Raw genomic sequence first — 23361 nt, 5'->3', positions numbered from 1 at the left:
TATCCCCCGGTGATGTCCTGACTGCAGCCTCTTGAGAGATCTTGAGTCAGAAGCACCCAGCTATGCCACTCCCAGATCTATGACCCACAGAAACTGTGACATAATAACTATTTGCTGTTTTAAGCTACTAAATTATGAATAATTTGTTACTCAGCTACAGATAACTAATAAACATATTTAAACCACATTGAGTTATTATCCTTTACCTATGACCTTGGCAAAAAAAAAAAAAAGGTTAATGAGGGAGTGGAGACACAGGCACTTTCATCCAGTGATAAGTGCAAAATAAAAATAGTACAGAAATAGTACAGATTTGAGGAAGGGAAATGCAGGGGTAGGGGATTAAGAGGTACAAACTATTAGGTATAAAATGAGCTACAAGGATATATTGTACAACGCAGGGTATATAGCCAATATTTTATAATAACTATAAATGGAGTATACCCTTTAAAAACCGTGAATCACTATAGTGTAAAAAATTAAAGTGACAGTATTGTTCGCAAATATTTTCTCCCAGTTCATAGGTTGTTTTTTGTTTTGTTTTGTTTATGATTTCCTTTGATGTGCAAAAGCTTATGTTTGATTAGGTCCCATTTGTTTATTTTCGCTTTTATTTCCTTTGCATTGAGAAACTGATCTAAGAAAATATTGCTACCATTTTTTCAGAAAATGTCTTGTCTATGTTCTCTTCTAGGAATTTTATGGTGTCCTGTCTTGGGATCTGCTCTTTTCTTTTAACTTGGGTAAACTTGACTCCTGATTTAGGAGTGTACTACACAATAATATAATCATTCTCCTAGTATTCATATTATAGTGTTCAAATGTGGGACTTCCAGAGTGCTAAAGGCTACTGTGCAGCCACTGTCCTTTCTGATGATGCATCACTAAGGTGCTATTGAAGGAATGTGAAGAATGGACATTTGTCCAACTACAGACTATGTTCTCCAAACCATCTTTAGATTAATGGAACCCAGACAATGGAGGAGATGTGAATTTCCCAGAATAATGTTCTATAGTTGACCTCACCTGCCCTTAGCCAATGGGGGAGTGAAAGAATAAAAACCTCTCTGGAATAGAAAGAGTGAAAATCAGCTCAGAGTGAGAAAGAAAAATGTAGCCCTGCAGTTAATTAGGCTGCGTGACAGGCATAGCTAAAGACGTTTGCAAGTCAACAGGAAATACTGTTTCTCCCAAAGTCATACAGCAGCTGTAAAATGCCATAAAGACACACTTTTTCAGTTACTACTATTTTCTTATCAATGATGACCCCAGATCCACTTTGCTATTCCCATCTATTGCTGGAGATTTCCAACTGCTGAGCTGCCCTTGCCATTACATACTTAGGGCTGCATCCACATCCTACACACACTCTACGCTTCACTCCTGCCTCGGATTTCACCTGCGTCTCCCGCCTCTCCACCCTCATTCGCAATCCACTGAGCCCGCCCCCTGCAAGGCAGGCTCCCCATAGGCTCCGTACACAGCCCTCACAGTCCCCATTGGTCCGTTTCTTTTCTCCTATCCCTACTCGCCTGCTAGAGTTCTCCACAATCCCGTCTAATTCTGTAAAACACTGCCCTTCCCATCTCCCCATTGTTCAGTCCGGTTCCACTCAGGCTCGCTCCATCCCTGGAGAGCGGTGCTCAGGTATGCTGGAGCGGCGGGAGTCTCAGGGGCGAGTCCATTCTTGGGACTAAGAAGGCTAAACTTAGGTTTCCTGCTCGGGTCGGACTAAAAGGAACCGGGTATATTTGCTCACGCAAAAGCTGAGTGAGTTACGCGCGGGTGGCGCGGGCGGTGCGGTTTACGTGATGGGCGGGCATGAGGGGGCGGTTTACGTGGTGGGCGGGGTGTGTTTGGGTGCTCTACGTGTTGGGCGGGGCGTGAGGGGCAGTCTACGTGGAGGGCGGGACTGTGGGGCGGTCCTTGTGGGCGGGGCGCTCGTAGAGGGCCCCCCACGCCCCGCCCACCACGGCTCTTTCCGGCCCACTATAGTTGGGAAGGGCGGGTCCAGAGCACAGCCAGAGTTTTGGTTTCCTTGTGGGCTAGTCTTTCGGTGCGAGGGCTGTGCTCAGGTGCTTGCTGGCGGCGGCGGAGGCGTTCAGGCTTTGTACACACCGTACGTTTGTGGTCCGTGTAAACTTGGGCACCTTTTCCTTATCGCTCCGTGCCTCAGTTTCTTAGTTTACGACATGGTGGTGAAGTTGGTAGCTACCTGGTGACTGGTGCAGAGTGTTCCGAGCTCAGCTGTGAGCATACTAAAGGGGAGTGATGGGTTTTCTGGGGTGAGAAAAGGGCATCCTGGTGAGGGAGAGATAGACATGTGCTAACAAATAATAGCCGCTAGCATCTCGCCCTTATGTGCCGGCACTGTGCTTTACTTTCTTCAGCTCATTTTCTCTTCCTAATAAGGCGCCAGGTGAATATTACCATCATTCTTATTTTATCTTTACAAGCAGGGCGGGGCATAAAACACTTTCAGGTGCTGGGCCTTTCTGCTGATCTCTGCCCTCTCCCGTGTCCACAGCCTCTTGCTTGTGTGTCGTCTGCCTCCTAAGTACCCCTGGGATGGTGGGAGTGTTCCTCCAGCGATGAACTCATCTTGATGCTGCGGAAGTTCCTGCTGCAGCTGTGAAAAGGGTGGCCTGGCTTGGGGACGGCATAAGAAAAAGACCCACCTGAATTACAGAGTCAGCCACATGTGATGGTACTGCCATAATAGGTAAGACCAGAGTACAGAGGCCCCTCCCAGCCCTGACCCAGACCCACCACATAGCAGTGTGTGGATTCCCAACATTTATATGGGTTATTTCATTTTCTGACCTCTCCTGGACCCAGAAAATGGGGGCATTGAGTACTCCCCCAAACATTCTGTCAATTATTACATTTTCATATTTCCCATACCTAAACCTTCTGTGACAATATTAATAGTGATTTATTCCCATTCAGTTGTCTGGGAGGCACAGAGCAGCACCAGACTCCCCGCAAACTTATGTAAGTTACTTTATTTTCTTGACTTACTCCTTTAGCTAAAACCTCTAAAACACTATTAATAATGTTCTCTAGGCATCTAAACCAATCTTTTGACCTCAGATTTCTATTGAAAGCACAGATCATCCTGAGGCACCTCAGATCCACACTGGGGCCCCATAATCCAGACCTGGGAATACTTAATATTTATACTAATTATTATCTTATGTGCCCCTGAGGGATTCTGCTGGGACAAGGGCTGAATCTCCACTGGTCTCCTCAGCTGATTCTCTGCCCACTCCTTTGGCTGCTTTCCAGAAATTTGTGCTCTCACGCATCTCATCTCCTGTTCCCTTTGTCCACACGGTGAGTTTATACATCAAAAAGAACATTTGTTTATGATTGTTATTTTTGTGTCTTAGGGAAAACCTGACTTAAATGCTTGTGATCAGGCCACCACATTTAAATTTGAAGATTCACATTCTGTTCTCATCCTTTAAAAATCTCTTCTGGTTATATTATGTTCCCTTTCTCATTCCTGATTCTGTTTGTTTTAGTTTTACCTTTATCAGATTTGAGTGGTCTCTAGACCTTTTCTCTTTTACTGGTGTTTTGGTTTCATGTGTCAAATATATATTTTTGGAAAATATGTTTTACTCTTATTCATCTCTTTCCTATTATTTGAAATCATTTTGTTGTTCTTTATATATCTTTTTTTAAACATCTTTTTTATTGAAGTACAATCAATTACAGTGTGTTGATAGCTTTTTTAATTGAAGTATAGTCGATTTACAGTGCTGTGTTAGTTTCTGGTGTACAGTATAGTGATTTAGTTATACATATATACTTTTTCAGATTCTTTTCCATTATAGGTTATTACAAGCTATTGAATATAGTTCCCTGTGCTCGACAGTACGTCCTTGTTGTTTCTTTACATAGCTTCTTGAGGAGGATGCTTAGCTAAGAAGTTTTTAGTGTTTGTTCCCAATATACTTAAGATAATAAATTTCCCTCCATATATATTCCTTCAAGCTGCATCCCACCAGTTTTTTCTATAAACTTTTAAATCAAAATGTAACATTTATCCAGGTAAGTGTACATTTTAAGGGTACGGCTCAATGAATTTTAGAAAGTGAGCATAGCCTGGTAACCATCCCTGAGATCAAGAAGTTACACATTCCCTTTTGCAGCTCTTCGTGTGTACCTGTACTGCTTTGCAGTGTGAACAGACATTGTCAGCTGTCACAAGACTGGGCAGGACTGAAATTGATCAGGGGTAGGCAGGGAGATGAAACATCCTACAAGGTGTGAGATAGATGTGCCCGACACCGAACAGTCCCACCCAAAATGCCAACAGCTCTGACAAACATGGGGGCAGACAGACTCGTCCTTGCTCCCCGTTCTGCCTTGGCCCCAGTCTGTGACCCGTTAGCTTACTCACACCCTCCACCCTTGTCACCTCCCTTTCCCTGGTGTTTGCAGTTACCTGCCACATTTATCTGGCTCCTGGGCCCTGTCCCTCCTGATGTGTCCACCTGCAAATGCCTTTTCAGGTCAGCCCAAGGCATACAATGCACCTTTCAAAACTGACCACCCTTCCACAGCTTTGCAGCATTTAGATGTGTATGCTACCCGGCTTTAAGCCCCTTAAGAACTGGAAATATGTGTTCTGCATTTCTGTGCCCCCAAACACCCAGAAAAACCCCAGGAACATAACAGGAATTCAAAAAAGGTTTATTATGTGCATACTTAATGGTACGGTATTTGCTGTATTATTTCTTTTTAATTGGGAAGCTTTTATTTAATACAGTGGGTAACTTGCTATGAGCATCTGTTGTACTGTTGTTTCTGCAGCATATACATATGTATGTATGTTGAGCACCAATCACAAGCATGATAAATTTCACAAAGTGAAACATACATGTAACCACCGTTCATTTCAAGGAATAGAAGATTACCGGTGCCAAAGCCCTCCCGCCAAAGACCACCAGGGACACATCTGTGGTTGAACAAGTTGAATTTATTACTCATGGCAGTGAGGGGGAACGCACACCATGTGGTGTCTCCGTATGAGGGGGTGTTAGAAAAAAGACTTACAAGATGTGCATCCTCTTTGGGGTGATTTGGGGGAGCATGAAAGGAACAGGTCTTTGCTCTCGAATGGATGCTGTCAGGAACCAAGGGTATGTGGAATCTCTATGGTGGGAGGAAGAAGAGAGACTAAAACTATAATTTGTAAAGAATCAACAGTCATGTTAGCTAGGAAAGGGGGGTTATTTGATGATTTTTGTGGTTTGGACAATGTTCATGTTTTCATTGGTAGTCATACATGATTACGGATTTTGTCTTGATCCATCACAGACACACAGTGATGTTGTTTGATGTTTCTCTTCTGTGAAATTGTTCCCGTTCAGCAGGGGAACACCAAGTCCCAGCTGTGAGTGTCCGGCCAGCTCCCTTTCTTACCAGCTCCTCCCAGTAACTACCTCCCCGCCCCCATCCCCGAAGTAATCAGCATCCTGACTTCTCTCAACCTAGATTAGTTTTATCTGTGTCTGAACTTTATCTAAATGGGATCATATGGTATGTGTTCCTTTAAATCCACCTTCCAGCCATCATTATCTTTATGAGATTCACCCACATTGTTGCAGCTACTTGTAGTTCACTCTTTGTCATGACTTTCTGGTATTCTGTTCTGTAAATGTAGCACAGATCCTTTGTGCTCAACATTTTTTAAAAACAGTTTTTGGCTGTTATCAATAAGCTCTTCTGGACATTCTAGTACATGTTATTTAGTGCACACATGTATGCATTTCTCTCTGGTATATACATGGAAGTTGAATGCCTGGACCAACCATATGGTAGGTGTAGTGTTAGCTTTTGAAGCAACTATTTTCCAAAGTGGCTGTACCACTTTATATCCCCTCTAGCAGAGCAGAAGAGTTCTGGCTGCTCTAAACCCTCACCAACACTTGCAAACTCCTCCCTTTCTGTGACTCCATCTTTTAGACTTTTTCCCCATGTGCCTTGAGTTTCTTTCTCTTCTTTGTTTTCCATTCTTTTAGCTCTCTGCAATGCAGTCATGATATTTTCTGTTGTATTCTGGCTCACTAATCCCTGCTTCACCTGTTTCAGTCTGCTACTACAACCCTCTATTGATTTCTTATTTTCACGTACAGTCATTGTTAGCTACATACTTTCTGTGGGATTCTTTTTTCCATCAATTCCCATTGTCTGGTGACAGTCTTCGTTTTACCATATCTTAACTTGCATGTATTAATTTCTTGGTATTTTAGAGTCAGTGCCTAGGAAGTCCAAAGTCACAGTCCATTGAGGGTTGGTACCTAATGTGTTTTTTCCCTTGGCTAAGTTTCTTGATATGCACGGAAATTTGTAGTTGAATGCTGGAAATTATATAGAAGACATTTTGGAGGCTTTGGAAGTCAATGTCTTCCTCCATAAAGGATTCACTCTATTCTCTGGCAGGCAACCAAAGTAGGGGCAGATCACTTCAACCCAGCAGGAGCTGAGTTGTTCAAAGGTGGATTGCAATATTTGTGAGGCTCAGTCAGCTTCTGGGTTGGCTCCAGGCCCAGGATGGAGTCCTCCGGGGGGTCCCAACTATATATCTGGGGTGTTTAGTCTGGTGGGTCTGTTTTCCTTGGTGCATTCCTTTCGGCAACCATATTTAGCTGAATGCCCCAGTGTCACAGTGAAGATCCACAATGTGTGGCTGGTATTCAAGAGCATCAGGGAGTGGGATTTTGTGGTCAATGGAATATTCTAGTTAATAGAATGATTGGATATTGTTGTGGCGTAGAAAATCATAAAATACATCTCACATTGGATCTATCCGGCATATGCAGTCATGCCTTAGAATTAGAGAATTATAGATGACCGTAGAGATCAAGTTCATCGTTCTTCAAAACAAAGTGCACTTTGGAATCTGTCACCACCTGATGATCTTCGTTTTGACCAGTGCTTATGGGGGAGGCAATCAAGGTGGTAGAATAGAAGGACATGGAGCTCACCTCCTTCCACAAATGCATCAAAATACATCTACACATGGCAGAGTTCTCACAGAATACCTACTGGAATCTGAACAGAGCTTCTTGTGATCACGTAGATAGGGAGAAATGTTAGTTGATGGCCTTGCATCACAGGAGCTTTTACTATAACAATTTTCTCTGCATTCCCCTTTTCCATCTGCAAACATGTTGAAACAGGTGTCAAAAGGAAATAGAACTCATAGGCACCAAGTTCATTGTCTGGAACGTAGTGGGTGCTCAGCAGACGATGGCTCCTTCGCCTTCCGATTACTGTTGTAGGTGAGTGTTAATCCAGACCAACGTCACAAAGGTCACTGCAGCACCAACTACGTGTGGGGTGCTCTGAGGGACTTCTTGGGAGATGAGGATGAATAGGACAGTCTTTTGGTGACTAGGCTGAGTTTGGGTTGGGTTGTGTGCAGCAGATCTAGTGGAGCCATTAAAGGTCTCTAGTTGAGGGATGGGACCAAAGCTTCGCCTCAGACACCTGGAGTGGTTCATGGGAGGTGGGAGGACCGGGAGGGAGTCTGGAGCTGCATCATGTGGAGGGCAGACAGGGGCATGGAAGCAGAAGTTGTAGGTGTGAGGATGGAGTGGAGGGCAGGAGTGCTGGCAGAGTGAATGGGCCCGGCCACTGATTGACAGGCGAGGTGGGGAAAGGGAAGGGGCAGTTCAAGGCTAAGCAGAGTGTGGGCAGGCAGGGCTTGAGAAGGTGATAGCACCAAAGATAATGAGCTCAGGCTCCAGTGATGCTGCATTTCACATTCCCTTGAGTCTTTCAAGCTGGAGAGTGGTTCAAGGTCATCTGCAGAGAGGAGATATGAACACAGTCAACAGAGGTGGACTAGCACCAAGGTGCCTGGAGAAAAAGAGCCACAGTCCTGTCGTTTCTGTCCTCCCTGCTGCCTCTCAGGAGCTGGCTCCTGGGGCAGTTGGTGTCTCTCTTCTACATCTTTCCCTCTGCTCACAGGAACACACTCACACTTTATAAATATCCTCATTGTCCAGGATGACAATGTTCTCAGTGAACTCAGTGTGCCCCATCACCGGCCACTCTGCTCTGTGAACCAAAGAGTTTTCAGAGTTCCTGCCAGGCCTGGGAGTGGCCGCCCTATGAGTTCTGTTTGCCTGTGAGATGTGCATGCCCGCGGGAATGGGGGCAATCACAAAGTGAACTGGATTCGTCCATCCTTCATTCCAAAAACTGCTTTCAACATCACGGTTGTGGCATAGAGAGCGCCACAGAGGGAAGGTAACTTTCAGGAGACTGAGTCAGGACCACTTGTTCAACTGCCCCACCTCACCAGGGAATTCTTCCCAATTTCAGGACACCCTGAAGGCCCTGGGGTGTGATTTATTAAAAGAGGCAAATTCCTTCACAGACAACAAAAATAAATCAACTCCTCTTTACAAGTAGATATTTCGCATTTTCTTCTGTTTGCTCTAAAGGGCAGTGGTTACTTGGGTCGAATGTATGGAGAAGTTACTTATTTTACTTACAATTTTTATACCCCAAATGTTTCTAGTGTAGCATAGGCTTAACAGAGGCCAAAAGCAAGGGCATGCCATCAGTACCGGATATACAGAGAGAGATGGCCTTGGTTTGTGAGAGGAAACTTGGTGTAGTCAAAAATTATTTCTTGAGTGCTTGTTATGTGCCAGAGAGCATTCTAGGTGCTGGGAGACAGCCATAAACAAAGCAGACAAAACCCCCCACTCTCACAGACTTTATTTTCTACTGGGGGCAGGAGGGAGTAGAAAGAGACACACAGTAAACAACATAAAGGAATATATAGTATATTAGATGGTGGTTATCACTATGGAGAACTATATCACAGGGAAGAAGAGAGTAGATATGTGAGGGGGTGTCATTGTAAATAGTGAGGTCTCACCAGAAAGAGATGTTTGAGCAAACGCTTGAGGGAGGTGAGGCAATGAGCCATGCAGATACCTGGAGGGAAATCATTTCAAGGCGGGGAAACAGCAGGTGCAAAGGCCCTGGGGTGAGAGTTTATCTGCTGATTCCAGGGCTGCGTGGCTGGAGCAGAGGGAACAGGTGGCAGGGAAGTAGGCATGAAGTCAAGCTTTCGAGAAACCTATGAACATGAGCCCTGTTTTATTCACACATATGCATACATACACCTACACACACACACACACACACCCTTGAAGAGGTGAAAGGCATACCATGGTTGCTTGCTTACTGCTTTTGGCTGGTTCACCAGCAGCAGGGCCTGAGATAGAAGTTCGGGTTCAGGTGATTTGGTGAGGGAGAGCTCTTAGGGAATGTGTGGAGGGGTGAGGGAAACAGGAAGAAGCCTAGCAAGTATGTGGTTTCAGTAGAAGTGTGGCCTTGGCCTGATCTCACAGGGAGCTTGGGAGCATGGAAGACGCCATAGAGTTGATCTGACTTCAGGCAGTTGGGCTGGGCCTTGGGTACCCACTGTTAGTAATTGACTCTGGATTCCCCCCACCCCTGGGAATGAGGGATGTGAGGGGAGGACATTTGATGCAAAGTGACTCCTGTTGACCAAGGCAATTCTCTGGAGGAAGGACAGTGTGAACCCTTAGCAGCTAACTCTGACCATAGGTGGCGGGGGGCAGTGCACTGGTGCATAAAGGGACCCAACAACGTCTACCCCAGTCATACAGAGACATGTGGAAAGGGCAAGATTTTTTTACCTATACATTAGAACTGTTCAAAGTACACAACTAGTAACGCTTCATCTGTATGGCACCTGTTCTGTCTCCCACTTTGTCTAGACCTGTGTCCCAAACAGTGAGCTCCGAGGCCCCTGTCACTGGGTTGGACTCTTCCGATGCCTGTTCTCCCTGACGTGCCTCTGACATCCTGATGTGGGCCAAGGCCAAGAGTGACAGCATCCCTGCCCGGTTCTGCTCCCATTCATCAGGGCCAGTCTGGTTCTCAGTTGGCAAATGGAAATTCCTACCTACATAAGGCTGCTCCACCAAGTGAGAGTCACTGAAGCTTCAGCTTAAAAGAGCCCGCCATTCTTAGTGCCAATGTGGTTAACATGGCCAGTGGGACCCAGAAGAGCCTCTGCCCACAGTTCAGATCCTTCCTGTGCTCTGGGCAGAGTCACTGCAGCAGAGGTTATCAGTCTATGGTGGGTAGGATGGTGGTTAAGATCAAGGAGGTAGGTCCCCTGGGTCCGACCTTGCTCCTTCCCCCATCCTGCTCTGTAGCTCTTTCCCAGACCCAGTGGCCATTCCTGATTTCACCTGCCAACCTCACAGGGGAGCTGTGAGTATTCAATGACAGGAGGTATGTAACTTCCACGGCACTGCGTCTGCACCTAGTGATTGAGTGGTAGACATTGGATGTTCTTGTTCCAAGTTGTTTAAGAATCATAGGCAGCAGGGGCAGGGTAGAGCTCAGTGGTAGAGCATGTGCCTAGCAAGCATGAGGTCCTGGGCTCAATCCCCAGTACCTTCATCAAATACACACATACATACAACCTAATTGCCCACCTCCAAAAAAGTATATAGTGCTGTAGGTCAATTATATCTCAAAAAAACCGGAAGGAAAAATCTTTTTAAAAAGAATCATAGGCAAGCCATTGGCCAGGTCTCTGAGAAGGAGATCCATCATGGTCTCAGTCCTCAGGTCTCTCAGGGGAGACAGGGTAAAAAAAATACCAATGATTTCAAGCAGGATATGACCAGCACAGGACAGACAGGGATGAGCCTAGTGTCGTGGAGTTCAGGCCATGTTATTTTGAGCAGGTTCTTAAAGAATGGGAAGGACTTGGTAGGCTAACTTCAGAGACCAGGAGAAATTCCGGGAGGGAGGAGTGACATGGACAAGGATGAGATGTGACAGTGTGAGCTGTGCTTGCATGATGGAGGGCCAGCTAAGATGATCCTGGCTTGCAGTTGGCTGCCTTCTCATTGTGTCCCCACATGCCCTTTTCCGGGTGGATGCCCATAGAGAACAAGAGTGCAAAAGTGCTCTCCCATGTCTCTTCTTATAAGGACACTAATCCTCTCAGATCAGGGCCCCACCCTTATGACCTTGCTTAACCTTAATTACTTCCTCAGAGGCCCCATCTCTAAATACAGCCATACTGAGGGGCTGGAGCTTCAACATATGAAATTGGTGAAGGACACAAACATTCAGTCCAATACAGTGCAATAGTTGTTAAAATCAGGAAATTTGACATTGATACCACAGTATAACCTCATTTGTTTTCATCAATTCTGGTCCCACATCCAATCTAGGATCACACATTGAATTAGTTGTCATGTCTCTTTGGATCCCTTTAATCTGGAACGGTTCTTCAAATCTTTCCTTGATGTTATGGGCTGAATTGCATCCCTTCAAAATTCACACATTGAAGTCCTAACCCCCAGTACCTCAGAAGTGACCTACCTTATTTGGAGATGATGCCTTTAAGAGATAATTAAGATTAAATGAGGTCAATATGTACGTATATGCATGACTGGGACATGATGCTGTACACCAGAAACTGACACATTGTACCTGACTATATTATACATCAATTAAAAAAAAAAGGAAAAGAAAAGGAAATTTATAATTTTTTAAAATAAAGTGAGAAGCTCTGTAAAAAAAATATTTTTAAGATTAAATGAGGTCAAATGGGCAGGCCCTAATTCAGTACAACTGGTATCCTTATGAGAAGATGAAATTTGGACACAGACATGTGCACACATAGAGGAAAGACCCCTTGGAGGCCCAGGGAGAAGGTGGCCGTCTACAAGCCAGAGAGAGAGGCTTCAGCATGAAACCAACCCTGCTGACATCTTGATCTCAGGCTTCTGGCCTTGGGACCTGTGAGGGAAATTAATTTCTGTTGTTTCACCGCCCAATCTGTGGTGCTTTGTCATGGTAGCCTGAGCTGACTTAACACACTTGATTTTCATGACCTTGATGCTTTTGAAGGTTACGGGCTTTTAGAACATCCCTCAGTTGAGGTGTGTCTGGTGTTCTCTCATGAGTGGATCCAGATTCTGCACCTCTGGCAGAAGTGTCACGGAAGTGATGCTTGTGTCCTTCTCAGTGCTTCATATCAGGAAGCATCACGCCCTCTTGGATTTTTCTTTCTCCCCAAGGTGTAACACAGACTCGGTTGAGGGTAGGAATCCTACATAACTCGCCACAAAGCACTATGACTGTGAAAGGAAAGGCATGAGGAGTCCCCACCTGTGTATTCCACATCACCCAGTGGCGGTCACTTTGGAGTGGACAGGGACATGAGGTTATGGGCTGTGACTTCTGAAGATTTAGCTGTGGCTGTCACCCCAGGTGGCGGAAGCTGGACCTTGCCCAGGCACCTGAGGCTGGACAACAGCTGTCTGGTCGCCCGGGTGAGGGTGGCCTCGCTGTGCACTGGAATATTTCAGGTTGGTGTGTTCTCAGACCTTTAACTTCTCAGGTTCTTAAAGCTGGGAGATGTCTCCAGTGACTAAAACATTTGACCTGTAAAATGGAGATACTTACCTCACAGGGCATTGGGGAGGATTAAACAAGCTTGTTGGTGGAAAGACCCTGGAAGCACAGTGTTTGGAACAGAAAAGGCTGCATGAGTGGAAGCTATCATTAGCATTACTATTATTTCTGTAATCACATGCCTAACTCCATCTCCCCCAAGCAGGATGCCCCATTCTCTCCCTAGATACCCTCCCAGCCCCTCGGGATAGTCACAGCCTCGTTCTGGACTCCCTTCTTACTACCATATTCTAGGGAAAATCACTTCTGGTGTCTATCATCCTCAAAACCATCCCACACAGTGGTTGTGATTGCTCTGACCTTGTCACAAATTGGGACATCGAGTCATGGAGAGGCCTAGGGATAAGGTGTCCAAGTCTCTACATGTCCCAAGCATCTGAGGTGGGATTCATGTGGGTGACTCTAGTCCCAAAGCCAGACCTAACAGCAAGGCCACTGTGCAGCACCCTCTCTCCCAAGGACCCAACCCACAATGAACTTTCTGCCTCGGTGTTCTGGATGGAGGGCAGTGACAGAAGTGGACAGATCCCCAGATACCCTACCCGGACTCAGATGGCTCTGCCCCAAGCACACAAGGCCCCCCAGGACAAAACTTGGGAGGGGGTCAGTGAGTATGGTGTGAAGTGCAGCTTCTGCCCAGCGCAGCCTTGGGAATGGACTTGCCACTGAGACCTTCCTGGGCTGGGCCTGGAGAATTATGGAGAAGCAGGGGGGCTGGCCAGCCAGGTAGCTAGGGGAGGGGTGGGTGGGCGTGGGCAGAACCAACCTGACCAGTGGAGAGATGGGAGGGCGGTGCTGTATGGAATTAGATGAGATCACAGAGGACTGTAGAGCATGGCCCCAAGGACGGGAGGTCAGGAAGCTGATGGGGAACTGGGAGGGCTGCATGCAGGGCCTACTGGGACCATGTCTTGCAGGGAGGCAGGCTGTGGTAGCATGTGGGGTAGGCATGTGGAGGCTGGACAGACAGGTGGAGTCAAGGGCAGAAGTGAAATATTTAGCTTAACTCAGGGTGAACCAAGGTAGCCGGCCCTAAGTCTTTTGGACCAGGGTTTCTAACACCAGCACTATTGACACCTGGGACTGGATCATTCTTTGTTGCAGGGGCTGACCTGTGCATTATAGGATGTTAGCCATCATATCTCCAAATGGCCCCTGAGGGACAAAATTGTCCCCAGCTGAGAACTACTGACCTAAAGAAACTGTTTTATGTGGTCTGGTATAGGAGTCAGCAAGCTTTTTCTTTGAATGGCTAGGTAGTAACTATTTTAGGCTTCATGTGCCACGTATGGTCTCTGTCCCAGCTACTCCACTCTGCTGTTGTAGTGGGAAAGCAGCCAGGGACAGTTTGTAAAAAAATGGGCCTGGCTGTATTCTAATCAGACTTTATTTATGGGCACTAAAGTTTGAGTTTCACCAAATTGTCACATATCAAAAACTCTTCTTTTGGTATCTTTTCCAATCATTTAAAAATGGGAAAGCATTCTTAGCTCACGGGCCATAGGAAAACAAGTGGCGGGCTGGGTTTGCCTCAAAGACCATATATAGTCTGTGGACTCTGATCTAGCAAAACAGGCTTGCTGTTTTTTTCACCTACGCTACCCAGGTTCCGTTCCCCATATGGGGATTGTAGCAGGTTTTGTACACTGTTTGATCAAAGCAGCTTTTTAAGATCTACCTTTGCCTGCTCTCCCTCTTCAGGTCCCAGCAGTAACACGGGGCGAAGCAGAGACTGAGCACAGAATGACGCCCTGAATTCTCTGATTTCACAGAGAAATTGCAGGTTACAAAAAGCATTCATGCATATATGTACATTCATGTATGACTGAAAAATTGTGCTCTGCACCGGAAATTGACACAACATTGTAAACTGACTTTAACTCAATAAAATAAAAAAATTTTTAAAGCATTCACGCAGATACATGATTTTCAATGAATTTCTTTAACTTTCTAAAGAATTACTTCACACCTACAAAAAAATCACAAGAATACTACAGAAAAATCCAATATAATCTTTATCCACACTCACCAGTTTTTGGCTTTTTGCCCCAGTTGCCTTATTTTTCTCTCTCAATCTCTAGATTGTTTTCTTTAACTATTTGAGAGTCAAGTTGCAGACATTGTGACCCTTCAGTGTGAATGAAACTTCAGTGTGAATCTCTTTAGAATGAAAGCATTCACTTGTATGACCAGAGTACCGCTTTGAAAAATCAAAGAAAAATGTTAAGCTTTATTGAAGTTACAATTCACATACCATACAATTCACTTGTTATATGTGTACATACAGTTGAATGATGATTGATGAATTTCTGCAGCTATCATCACGAATCAGTGTAGAACACTTCCATCACCCCAAGTAGTTGCCGCATGCTCGTTTGTAGTCTTCATGGTGTTCCCAGACGCAGGCTCCCACTGATCTGTTTGCTTTCCGTTGCTATGGAGTTACCTCTTCTATGAGTTTCATGTAAATGGAATCGTACTACATCATATACATATACACGTACACACACACACACACAAGAGTTGATCCTTGAAGAAAACATGGTTGAACTGTGCATGTCCATTTATATAGAGTTTTTTCAATAGTAAATACTACAGTACTACATGATCCACAGTTGATTGAATCCGATGTGCAGAACCAAGGGGAATGAGGAACTGTGGATACAGAGGGCTAACTATAAGTTATGCTCAGATGCCCCTAACCCCCTAACCCCCACATTGTTCAAGGGTCAACTGTATGTATACTCTTGAGTCTGGCTTCTTTCACCTAGAAAAGTATTTTTGAGGTTCATTTGTGGTGTTACATAAGTAGTTCTTTCCTTTTTGTTGCTGAGTAAGTAATATTTCATTGTATGAATATACCATATTACTCGTTCACCAGTAGATGGACATTTGGAATGTTTCCAATTTTGGCTATTATGAGTAATGCTGCTATGAACTGTCACATAAAGGTCTTTGTGTGGATATGTGTTTTATTTCTCTTGGGCAAATGGGTAGGAGTGGACTTGCTTGATAGTATGATAAGTGTATGTTTAATTTTTTGAGAAAATGGCAAATTGTTTTCCAAAGTGGCTGCACCATTTTACGTGCCCACCATCACTTATGAGAGTTCCAGTTGCTCTATATCCTTCACAACATTTGCTATGGTCAGTCATTTTAATTGTAGCATATAAAATGTTATCTTGATTGTGATTTAATTTTTTTAATATTTTTTATTGAAGTACAGTCAGTTTACAATGTGTCAATTTCTGGTGTACAGCACAATACTTCAGTCACATAGGAACATACATTCATTCGTTCTCATATTCTTCACCGTAAGTTACTATGAGATATTGAATATGGTTCCCTGTGCTATATAGTATTAACTTGTTGTTTATCTATTTTATATATATTAGTTAGTATTTGCAAATCTCGAACTCCCAATTTATCCCTTCCCACCCCCTTCCCACCCTGGTAACCATAAGTTTGTTTTCTATGTCTGTGAGTCTGTATCTGTTTTGTAAATAAGTTCATTTGTCATTTTTTTTTTTTTGGATTCCTTTTCTCCACACCCTCTCTGACATTTATCATTTGTAGACTTTTGAATGATGGCCATTCCAGCTGGGGTGAGGCGATAAACGAGCTCTATTTAATTAGCTTGAAGGAAAATAAGCTTTACTATCAATTGTGTATTTATATAAAACTAAAACTTAACTTTCTTTAATCTGCTAGGATAACTTTGTCTTGGACTATTGGTCTGTTCTTGTTAAGACTGAATGGTTTTTCCCCACCTTTTAAGAAATCTGCCTAGAAAACGAAGATTCTGGGTTTTATCAAAATAACTTCCTGTGCTTTATGTTGTGTTTTTCTGGTCTGTGATTACTTAAGAAAACTGAATCGTCTCTTCTTAAAGAGCTAAGTGTTTTGAGTTTTTTTTAAACAACTACATAATTTTCTGTATTTGCCTTTGAAGTCTTTAGTTGTTACTTTGGTTAAATGAATAAGTATCATTTCACAGTGATCTGTAATTCTACTTAAATTGTTTTTAAGCCTTTCGATATTTTGTGTAAGTTTCCCAAGAATCAAATTCTAAATAAAGTCTTTTTAACCTCAGAGCAACTTTGGGATTTTTCCAGAGGGCCCCTGGAACATCTCAAAAGATATGTTCTCTCTCCTTGTAAAAGAGAGGTATTTAATTAGATTTACTTACTATGTTAAATTATATGGGAAGCATTGTCAAATAAGAAGTGATATTAAACTTTCTTAAGTTATATTTCTATAAATATGTTATTAATATAAATGTTCCAGAAATTGTATGAAATTCCTAAAATTCTGATAATGTCCTGGTATAATGTTATCGGTCATAATTCTAGTTATTATTTTTAAAAGGATGTCACAGAAGTAACCAAATTTCCTTGTCAATTCCATTATAATCAACTCTCAGATCTTTAACCATGGCCACTTTTAAATGTTTTGTGATTTATGAAGTGAAACAGTTACTATTTCACTCTGATGCTTTTGCAAAAATGTTCCTGCAAAAGTCCTTTCATCTTCAAGTAGATTCATGGAAAAGACTGACAGGTACAGGTTTCTGATAACTAAGATCAATTTGCTATCACATGGGAGGAGCAACAATAGACGTTTCGAATGCTTCCCCAGGACTACCTTCACAGCCTTACAATTTGTCATGGGATGGTAGCTTGAGACCTGTCCCTGTTCTCTTTCCCCACATCAGTACAACGTGCCCATTACGTTGATGCAATAATGCTAACATATGAACAGTTGCTTCTGCTGCAGGACTGTCTGCAGACTTTGCTCTAAGATCTGCAAGGGAGAGGATGGGCAGTGAACCCACAGAAAATTCAAGGCCCAAGCACTGCCACAAAGTTTTGGGAAGTCATTTGGGCAGGTAAGATGTGCATTGTCCCAGAAGCTTTGATTGATAAGGTGCAGGTCTGTCTAACCCCTAAGAAGGTGAGAGCAGTGCAAGCCTCTGTAGGGACTATGAGGTTTTGGAGGACTTTTATTCCCTACCTTTACCATACCACTTGGTAAAGAAAGGGCGTATGTGGGACTGGGGATCAGAGCAGCAGGCTGCCTTTGAGAAGGCAGAAATACTTACGAAGGAGATGACAGCTCTGGGCATCTCACGAACAGGGCTGCCATTTGAGTTCATGTGTCTGGTACTCTGGAAGCTATGGGTGGGGCACTATGGCAGAGAAAACAGGGGAGAGAACCCTTAGGATTTCGTTCCCAGCTCTGAAAGGGGACAGAAACCTGATACACCCCAGAGAGCAGCAGCTCCTAGCAGTGACCACAGCGCTTCTCCAGGCAGAGCCTCTCACAAAGCAACAGCATCATGATAGAACATCCCTTCCTGCCCAGGGGTGGGTTGAGAATATGTTCCATTGACCCACCTCTGCCATGACTCAGACCCCTCACTTTGACTTAGTGACATGCCCGTTTGCAGCAAAGGAGCACCCTGTCCGCCAGCCCACTCTCTTTAGAAATGCAGGTGCTACTAGGCCCTGTAGAGTATGTAGATCTTCCGGATGCCCCATCCTGATTCCTACTGTGATCCCTGCAGCTTATAGAGTGGGAGTGGGGGAAATCCCCACTGATGCTGGGTATACAGATGCCTGGAACCAGGAACAAACCACAGCAGGCAGTGGGCTGAACTCAGAGCAGTCCAGTGATCACTCATGAGCCCTGGCTATTAACCCTTTGCACCGACAGTTGGGCTGTTCTAAAGGGCTTAACCCCTGTGGCTTGGCCAATGGAAAGCTGAGAGGTGGATGATCATGAATAAGCCCTTGTGGGGTCAGGATATGTGAAAAGACATTTGGATTCGCCTGCAAGAGGCTGAGCCAGTCCTCACTGTCTTGCACACCCCAGTTCATGAGGCACTGACACCCCCTGGCATCAGGATGCTGATGCCCCAGCTCAGGTGCATGACCTAGTAACTGACCCTTTAGTAGACACAACAGATTGGGTGCAGAGGAAGAGCAGCTACTGTAGCACCCAGGTGGGATGGTTTATTGCCAAAGATGCTAGGTTGCCCTTGAAATGCAATGGCTCGGTTAGTGCAGGAACAGAATGTCCTGTGTGTTCTACACAGCGCCCAAGGCAGCTGCCCATGGAGTCTGGGGCCGTCCACTGGCGTTCCCAACTGATGAGAGATTGGCAGATTGATAATACCGGACCCTTCCCTCTGAGCGAGAGTTCTAAAAATGCCTTGGTTTGTGTGGACACTTCATCTGGCCTAAGCCAAGCTTTCCCCTGTTGCCGCATAAACCAGGCTGCCACCGTTAGGGGATTAGAGGAGCTGAGTACCACGTACAGATACCCTCATTGATTAGACAGTGATCAGGGGTCTCATTTCAAAGGTCATGATGTGCGAGATTGGGCAAAAATCATGATACTGAACGGAGGCTCTATCCCGTTGACAGCTCACAAACAGCAAGGTTGATAGGAAGGAAGACGGGCATATTAAAGCGGCAGATTGACTTGCAAACAGGTAAAACCACTTTGGCTGGGTGGACTGAAGTGCTGTCCCACGCTTTAATCGATTTGACTGATCAGCCAGCGGGGCCAGTTGCCCCATATGTCATACTGGGGACACCCACCAGGTGTGGCTTGCAGACACCCAACACCGTATAGGTATGGAAGTCAAGAGAGACAGCCATTGCCCCGACTCCAACTGTGGATCAACGTGCTGCACTGCTGAGAAGATCAAGCCTCGTCACACCTGGGAAAGGCGTTGTCTACTGGAATTTGCAGTGGGATGTCCCACCGGGATGGATGAGTTCCTTTGCACCCCTGGGTAAGGGGTAACTGCTCAGTCTCTGCTGGGACCCCATTGTCCTGCTGTAAGCCGCACCTGTTGCAATGTGTTGTAACTGGAGTGGAACAGGCACCATTGAAAGAGGAGGGAAAAAAGGAGCCCTGCTCTGGCATATCCTGCCCCGAGTCCATCTTTTCATGCCTGACAGTGCCACCTTTCTGGCCAACATGTATGCATAACCAGGTCAGGTTCCTAAAGCTGTCAGCCTCTTTCTCCTCAAAGCCAGATGGGCACGTTCTGTTTTCCACTCATAGGATGATTTGGCTGCCATCTTTCTTCCCTCCATTGGTCTGAGGGCATTATAGCATACATAGAAGTCCTCACTAAACTCACCCAGCAAGCCTTATAAGATAGTCACAAAACCTGCCTTTACTGAACACTGAAGTGTCTCTAATGAGGAAAGCTGTCCTCCAAAATGTGATGGCCTCGGACATGATTAACATTATCCAAACAGTGTTGTGTGTTCATACCTGATGAGTCTCCTGATGTGTCATCTTTATTAAATCTCATGGGGCCACAAATGAATGAATGCCCTGAGTGATTGGACCCCTAGCCTAGGGGAATTAAATCAGTTGTTTGGATGATGAGGCACTTGCTGGAAAAAATTGTTACTTATTTTGGGAATTATTATCTTAATCCGTTTTCTCTTGCATGTGCCTATATGGTTGCTGTGGCATCTGCCTCCAGTGCAGCCAGACAGCCACTAGATGAGCCACCTCCATGCTAGTGAAACCCCTTGCTGACCATTCAGGGCACATCATGGAAGAAGGGGACACATAAGATTGGAAGAGTCAGTCACAAAGGGTGGAGGGCTGGAGGAGGTCATTGAGAGGACGTGACCTCCACTAGACCCAGGAGCTGGACCTGGGCAATTGGAGGCTCCTCACCCCCTCCCCTGTTCTTGGAATGTACGTTCTTCTCACTGATCCCAAAGCTGGAGCCATTTTCAAGGACGCAGCCTTGAGATAGTAGTGTGCTACTGAGACCATCTGGTTGATATATGTGGCTGGACCCCATTAAGTCCTCTATATAAACTTTCAAGGTTCTGGCTGGCAGGTATGGAGATCTGCTGTCTTGCAGCTGCCCGAGACAAGCCTCATGTGTAAGTTCCCTTGTTTATTAAAACTGCCACCTACCAATCTGGAGTGGTCTGCCCCTTTCTTCCATCTTTCCTCGTCCTCTGTGTACAGGGGCCAGTCTGTGAACCATTATCCCTTTGGGTGATGAGGAAAAGATAAATGGGAACGTCTTACCTCTGAAGTGCTGAAATTGTTCTCTTACCTTCCCAGGGAAATGGCCAGACTTCGCTGGGATATAATTGAGCAGCTTTGTTGTGTAGTCACTGAAGCTGCCCTTTCCTCAGTCTTCAGAGGCCCCCAAGCAGGTGCCTTCTGTCTGTCTTCATTGGAGAAAGGTCCGTTTAGGTCTTCCGCCAATTTCTGGATTGGGTTATTTGTTTTTTTGTTATATGAGCTGTTTGTATATTCTGGAAGTTAAGCCCTTGTCAGTCGCATCATTTGCAAACATTTTCTTCCAGCCCATAAGTTGCCTTTTTGTTTTGTTTATGGTTTCCTTTGCTGTGTAAGCTTTCGAGTCTAATTAGGTCCCATTTGTTTATTTTTGCTTTTATTTCTATTGCCTTGGTAGACTGCCCTAGGAAAACATTGCTTTGATTTATGTAAGAGAATGTTTTTGCCTGTGTTCTCTTCTAGGACATTTATGGTGTCCTGTCTTAGGTTTAAATCTTTAAGGCATTTTGAGTTTATTTTTGTGTATGGCATGAGGGCCAAGCAGGTGCCTTAAATCCTGAATCATGCCCTCTTACCAGGGTATCAAGTTACCAAACCAGACCTAATCTTTGTGTTTGGGAAAGAAGAGAACATTGGTTAGCAGGGAGAAAAGTCTGAAGTCATAAAGGTGAGTGAGCACTAGAAAGATGGGGGATGGTGGATGGAAGATTCCAGCTGGTGAGGAAGAGGTTCCCTTGATGTGCCGTCGACATACCATGATCTTCCCTAAAAGAGATGAGGTAGGGCTCTTGGCGGTCACAGGACACGTGTGAGCTCCTTAGATTAAACCTCTCCACGTGTCTCCCCCAATGCTTTGCTTAGCTTTGAGAAAGAACCCTGCCTGCTTGCCTGCGGTGTCCTCAGGCTCTGATCCCTGCCTCCTTCAGCTGGAACAAGCCTTTCTAGGTCATTTTCCCCTTCCCTCCTTTCCTTCTGCAACCAGACACTTAGACATCTGTCCTTAACTTTGTGACTTTCGTTTCTTCTGCTTCTCCCATCTTTGTGAGAAGTCTCATGGTGTTTGCTCCCTGTGTTTGACAGTCAGACCCCACCCCACCCAGATGTAAACTCCTCCTTTCAAGGACCTCCATTATATGTCCCCCTCAGTTGTTTCTGATCCCCAAAATTGAAGCTGTGATGTCTTTGTTTCCTAGTTGATTGTTGTCAGCACATAGAAAACCAATTCCTGTAATTTGAGCTTGTATTTAGCAACTCTGCTAAATTCACTTATTCTAATAATTTATCTATAGAGAAATTTTGGATTTTCTGTGTATACATGTCATCTGCAGACACTGAGAGTTTTATTTATTCCTTTCCAGTCATTACTGCTTTTCTTTGTCTTGCTTTATTTCACTGACCAAGGCCTCCAGGACAGTGTTGAATAATTCAGAAGTGGGCAGAGCACTGATTCCTAATCTCAGGAGGAACATTTTTACCATGTCATCACTAAGTCTTTGCTGCTTTTTTAAACACACCCTTTTATCAGACCAAGGAAGTCCTCTTCTATTCCCAGTTTGCTAAGAATTCATATTATGAAAGTGTATTGAATTTTATGAGATCCTTTTTCTACATCTATAGAGATCATTATATTTTTCCTTTATTAATTCCATCAACTAAGTTATCAACTTTACTGGCCTAGTTTTTTCATAATTCCTTTGTTTCTAAAATCTGTAGTGATATCCACTATATCATTCCTGATTTGAACATTTATGTTTTCCCTTTGTTCTCTTGATCAGTCTAGGCTTTCTCACTTCTATTAATCTTTTCAAAAAACTTGATTTTCTTTGTTGCTTCACTTCTAAAGGACAGGGAAACAAATGGGATGGAGGAAGCTCCTAAGAAGTGTTACACATAGATAGTAAGCTAGAAGCTTGAGACCTGAGCAGAACTCACAAGATGTGTGAAGTACAGATGATGAGTAAGTAAGTAGCTTTTGAGACACAGGCAGAATCCATAAAATGTGTTAAATTATAGTTAGCAACCGAGCAGCTAGTAGGATACACTAAAGACAATGAATGGAATATATGATGGAACAAACAAGAGTTACAAAAAGATAGGAAGGTGAACACCAAGTCATAACGTATATTACCACCTGAGCTGACAGCTACGTTTTACTGAAATCAGCCACCAATTAGTGCCACTCCATATGGTTCCACTGAACATCAAAGCCATGACTGCAGGCTGATTGGTGAGCTACAGTTGAGGCAAATGAAGTATGTCTTTGGCCCTGGGCACGAGTCTGATTGGGTCCCTTGTTCAAACCTCAACTCTAGTCCTAACCAATGAGGATGACAGAACAGGAAGACAGGCACATGGTGTATGAACATTACATAAAATACTGAAGAAATGTGGTCCTTCTGCCTGTTTGCATCCTATCCTAAGTGTGTTAACTTACCCCATCTCTTTCCCTTTCTTTCTTGGTGTTTTTTTTTTTTAATATAGTTTGTATCTTAAATTGATTTAATAATCCACATGACCTGAGCATTTGATTTTGGTCTCTAAGCCTTTAAATTCTGAGATCTCTGAGGATAGGTTGCCTTTTACGATATTGGGGTCCATCATTGTATCAAGCAAATTTTCCATATTAATAAGTCCCAAAGGATGAAGTGAGAGGGATCATAATTCAGTTTGGAGATTTTTCCTAAAGAAATAAGACAACAATATGAAATAGCTGGTTAAATATTAGGGGCCCAGTAGTGACCTGGGTGGTTATAGGGCCAATCAAGGCTCACAGGGCTG

The 23361-nt window shown here is 44.3% G+C and overlaps 1 long non-coding RNA gene across 5 annotated transcripts; it reads left to right on the top strand.

Moving 5' to 3' along the window:
- Window positions 1-1303: 1303 nt before the first annotated feature.
- Window positions 1304-16592, top strand: LOC116150712 (uncharacterized). Of its 5 annotated transcripts, none has more exons than XR_010379512.1 (7): window positions 1304-1647; window positions 2528-2722; window positions 2950-2994; window positions 3210-3336; window positions 7197-7298; window positions 9783-9992; window positions 14212-16592. It is a non-coding gene; the product is annotated as an uncharacterized LOC116150712 (long non-coding RNA). The 5 variants fall into 5 exon arrangements; XR_010379511.1 differs by lacking the exon at window positions 1304-1647 and adding an exon at window positions 1859-2119; XR_010379514.1 differs by lacking the exon at window positions 1304-1647 and adding an exon at window positions 1859-2130.
- Window positions 16593-23361: the final 6769 nt, after the last annotated feature.

Source organism: Camelus dromedarius, chromosome X (assembly GCF_036321535.1).
Source record: "Camelus dromedarius isolate mCamDro1 chromosome X, mCamDro1.pat, whole genome shotgun sequence".
NCBI lineage: Eukaryota > Metazoa > Chordata > Mammalia > Artiodactyla > Camelidae > Camelus > Camelus dromedarius.
The sequence above is the reverse complement of the archived record's forward strand: the minus strand, read 5'-3'. Positions and strand labels throughout refer to the sequence as shown.